The sequence below is a fragment of the Branchiostoma lanceolatum genome, chromosome 6 (genome assembly GCF_035083965.1).
Source record: "Branchiostoma lanceolatum isolate klBraLanc5 chromosome 6, klBraLanc5.hap2, whole genome shotgun sequence".
Lineage (NCBI taxonomy): Eukaryota > Metazoa > Chordata > Leptocardii > Amphioxiformes > Branchiostomatidae > Branchiostoma > Branchiostoma lanceolatum.
This window is the reverse complement of record NC_089727.1, coordinates 18,904,778-18,909,694: the sequence shown is the minus strand read 5'-3', so window position 1 is coordinate 18,909,694 and position 4,917 is coordinate 18,904,778. Positions and strand designations below refer to the sequence as shown.

The 4,917-nt window shown below is 39.7% G+C and overlaps 1 long non-coding RNA gene across 1 annotated transcript; it reads right to left on the bottom strand.

Annotated features, from left to right (window-relative positions):
* Positions 1 to 423: 423 nt before the first annotated feature.
* Positions 424 to 3,261, bottom strand: LOC136437624 (uncharacterized). Its single transcript, XR_010756202.1, has 5 exons — positions 3,071 to 3,261; positions 2,791 to 2,814; positions 1,861 to 1,961; positions 1,332 to 1,382; positions 424 to 1,026 (listed from the first exon to the last, which is right to left on the bottom strand). It is a non-coding gene; the product is annotated as an uncharacterized lncRNA (long non-coding RNA).
* Between the last annotated feature and the right edge of the window lie 1,656 nt (positions 3,262 to 4,917).

Here is a 4,917-nt window from a genome sequence, read left to right as displayed (position 1 = left end):
GAAAAGGGGTGAATGTTTATTTTTATGGGGGTGGGGGGCGGTAGATACTAATAGCCATAAATCAAATTACGATTACATGGCCTGGTATTGATGTGGTTTCTCTCTACTCACATATTATCCTTATGTACATATACTTATTATATGGTTCTGCTTTTTAGTGTGTATGTGACTTCTGCCTCTTATGTTCATTCATATTTCGATTCATTACTCGAGTCACGTGTTCCTAAGGTCGACAGAAAGGTAAGAGCGACTGAAAATTTGAGGTGAACTAAACTTGCTCGTTTTGATGTAAAGTATCAAACACTTATCATGGACCATACCAAAACAGATACCAACACAGAACCTTCATGCTAAAATATAAATGTTCAGCTATAATATTATGACAAGATAATACGTCGGAAAATAACACAAGCACAATCAGAGTTTGGAACACAATGCTGAAGAGATTTTATTACAGCACAAAGCGATACACAATCACATACCATTGTTCCATTTTTAATGCTAAGCTACTGTGACGTAAGCCTCCCTGGATAACATGTACGCCACCATTTTGTTTTCCTTACTGTTTGCTGTAGCTCGTTCGATCATTTTGTTTCCTTTGTCCTCTGTGTCATGATGTTTTTACTGCACAAAAGCTAGCGGTATGAGACGGACATATGATACTGTAACTGAATCAACAAACTTCAACAGGGTCTATTTCGTTACTACAAACTGGAACAATTTCTTAGTCTTGCCATTGTCGACTTTAAATACCAAATTGCTATGTAATTTTCTTGTATCCATAGATGTTGTACAGAGATATCCAAGTATACAATGTAGAAGGGTCTAAAGGATGCATTAGTTACAATGTATAAACAGTTCGATTGTGCAAAAATAACATGTTGCTTGTTATACGGAAATATGTAAATGTGATAAGCTATCAGAGGCACGTCACATTCTCTAAGCTACGTGTAGGTTACGTCACTTCGAATTCCTTTAGCCGGAAATGACGTCATCCGATGCCCGATACGGGATCATTTGCTGCTCCTAGAAATATATAAATTTTGAGTCACTGAGCTGGTACAGCAAAGAAATTCTATAGCAATGTTAGCCATACCCAAAGAGTAGTTAAGCAAAATAAGATCGTTTGTATCAATCTTTCATTGATCAGTTTTTGAAGCCCCCCCCCCTCCTTTGAAGCTTAAATTTTGAATGGAATTTGATATGGTGAAAGACGAATCATTTTTAGCCCCATAACAGGACGACGAAACAAATTTCTACTATTTGTTATCTCAGCTATGATGACACGTTAAAGGAAAACACATCAAGCACTGATAAAGTCGACTACTTACTTGTGACAATTGGCGCAGCTTCCCAGGTACACCTTGTAGCCTTTGTCGATGCTGCAAAGGACGGCGTGGGAAAAAGGTCAGCAGCCGACCCATAACAAAAGGTATACAAGCACTGGTAGAGCTCTAAACATTATTTAAAAAGAATATTAAGTGTCTAAAGAATGCTGCCTGTACGACTATCACAAAGACGTATCAATTCTATAAAATATGTCAATCATACAGCTATCTAGTGCAAATCTAAGGTTGCTAAAGATAGAACATTATGCCTTCTTTACGTACATTACCTAACTGTCAGGGGACATAGGCTGGGAGACTGTACAGCTCAAAATAGTGCTATTACAAGGGATCGAAGAATAAATTGTTCAATATGCCCCGAGCAGCTTCACAAGATAGCTTTAAGAAATATCCACATGGGATGAGGGCATAAGGGTCCATACATTACAAATGCTGATTATTTGCTTTTAATCATGACTAATTCAGGACAGTTTGTTTTTCAATATACGGACTGGGGAGAACATGTTTACCGTACCTGGTGTCATCAGGTGAGGTGTAGGTGCAGGCCTTGGCTCCCATGGGGGCAGCTTTCACAGTCACCATGCCTACAGCTGCAGCAGCTGCTGTACTGAACAGCTGTAACACAATACAAACCGAATCAGGTGCATGAAACAACAAACATTTACAGTTTATCTAATTTCTTCAGTTATCGTTGAGAAGTTTAAGTTTTTTTTCACGCAAACCTTTCTTGTTTAGGACTGGGGGATCGAGGTAGGAGTGGCATATAGTTAGTTACCGGGGCTCCCATGCTCTTTCTCTATTCAACTTGTTGAGAGCATGGAAGCCGTGGGAAACTTGCTTGAATAACATAAAGACTAACACCGAGCACCTTTTTTTTCAACATCAAATTAATCTCTCTTTATATGTCTCTTCTCTATGTTCGATATAAATCCTCTATATTCTATCAGATGTTTACAAGACTGTCCGGATGTACTACAGTTTACAAGTTCTTCTAGTCCTGTTCTGACAAATCTTCAGTAGGAGTTCTAATCTTCCTTGCAAACTGGCACACTCTGTGCATCCTCCCCTACAAACGACCACACTACACAAGAGAACAGAGTTCTAAAAACTAAGCCCTCTCCGAGACCTCTAGTCTATCTGTCCATTTTTGTCGTCGTCGACGAGAAATTTAATCCAATATTGTTGTTTCTTTAGATAACGCTTCAGTATGGTTAACGAAACACTCAGATAACATTAGACAGTCGCATTGTGATTTATTCTAGAAAGCTTTCAATTGGTTATACATAGAATACATGTATATATCATTTTGTTACAATATTTGTCGCCGATAGTTTCATCCGGTTGGTAACGTTGGATGATAAGGACAACTATTTTACATGTGTGATGAAAGGGTATCATGTTGGGACCAGAGAATACAAGGACTGAGATAAAGTTGAGTACTTACCCCCTTTTTGCCAGCCATTTCCGTCTTTGCGTTGGGCAAGAAAGAAAAAGAAAAGAATGCAACGTTAATTGTAAGTCTCGTTTGCTAAAATGGAAGACATAGTATAGTGGTTATTCGTATGCAGAGGTAAAAGAGGTGTAAAAAATCAGATTTGATACAGTTTTTGGATGACTTGTCATTGATATCAAGGTTACTTATTTTAGAACTTTTAACAAAACACTCTGAGTTAATACCTAAACGTTAAAATATAATCTAAAGAGATGTCTAGATAATATCTCACCTTGTTTGCCTGGGCATTACCCATTGCTATTTGTCGCTCTGTCTGGTAGATAGATCTCAGAAAAGTTGACCAAGTTGTCTCTGTCCGATGACGGTCGTCTCTGCTCGCAGAATGATCTTCCAGCGGCAGGCAAACGGTGATATCTTACCTGACATACAGGCAGATAGATGACTTGGCGAACTCTGATTGGTCTAAAGGTATCTATATTTGAACATTTTCCCACCTGGTGCGTGATGTGTGCGTGATAGACGCATGTCGGAAAGGTACGGAGAGCGAGGATCTCTGGCGCCAACGTGGGAAAATCTGTGCCTCTCTCAAATCTAAGAATCACAGTGCGAATATTTGCATAAGTGTAGGAATAACTCTTTTAGGAGAAAAACATGTCTAATTTTTCTCGAAGACAATGTAAAACGCTGCATAATTCTTTCTATTCTTTACGTTTTAAGGTAGGCAAACCGTTAATGTTACTATGATTTTCCACAATTCTAGGGCTTCTAAAACATGTGCTAACACTTATCATGAAGACTTGAGGTACAAACAAAGCAGCACTGTTAGCCTCCAAAGCAGGCGTCGAAGGAGGGCGTTGGGTTTGCGGTAACCGTTTATGTAATATCTAATCATGCTATATTCACGCTGCTGTTTTCGAGGCACATAATAGAAAACATTCGCAAATCGTAACGTTACATGATATAATGGCACAAATGATATAACGCGGGATGTTTTTGAAACAGTGGTTTGAACAGCGACGACTCCGATTCAGAGACTAGTTTAGACTCAGGACGTCATACTTTAATCTGTTATTACTCAATAGCGCCAGCTTCGGCTGTTTTAATACCAACAAGTCGGGATGTCATCCACGTTTCTGAAGTAACTGGTGCCGTTGAAAAAAGGTGTAAAGACAAAATTTTCAAAAATGTATTCTACGTAACTGTTTTGGAGGGGGGCGAGGGAGAGAGGGAGAAGGAGAGAGAGAGACGGACAGAGCTTTCACTACAACTGTATTTTTATGCTCGTGGTGTATCAGTTGTGGAATGAATTATGGTGACATAATTCATGTCCCTGGTAAACGTTAACATTATTTGGCAAAGGTATGAAATCATGGGAGTCTTGTTGTTTCATCAGGACGTAGGTTGTAGGTTTCAGAAAATAATAATCTGTAGATGGACTATCTGGAAGGGAAACGCACGGCTGTGGAGGAGACCAAGAGGAAGCAATCGGTTAAGCCGGCGTCACAATTCATGTGAGCGTCGGCCGAATTTGTAGATCGCCCGAAGCTCGCCGAATTTCCAAATCCTACGTGCGTCGACCGTATTTTCCAATGAAAATCTCGAGTGACTTCCTTCGAACACTAAAAACTAAAAATCCCCCATGAGATGGTACCATCTCTTCGACATGGACAAAGTCATAATCGACTTACCTGTTAAACGGTCAATATTTGGATCAACTTTTATTTCTCAAGATCGCCAGACGCCCGCGTAATCGACAGGACGTCGGCCGAAAATGCACATTTGAAGCTCGACAACACGTCGGCCGAGCTGAATTTCTTATTTGTGACGGGGGCTTAAAGGACCTTTAATAAACCTCACCTACTTGGCCATGCTGCTTTGCAACTCTTCCGGTTACACATTCGAAAAAGCAAAACTAATATGGATGTGTAACAACGCTGCATTGAGTGTCATTTAGAGTTTTTAGACACAAATACACAGACAGAACTGCGTATGTATCACACGGATGTATAACAAAGCTGCAATGAGTACATCTAGAGTTTTTAGACTGATAATCCTCAGCGACGGGTAAATGGACCTGACATGACATACAGGAAGATACATGACTTGGCAAACTCTGAT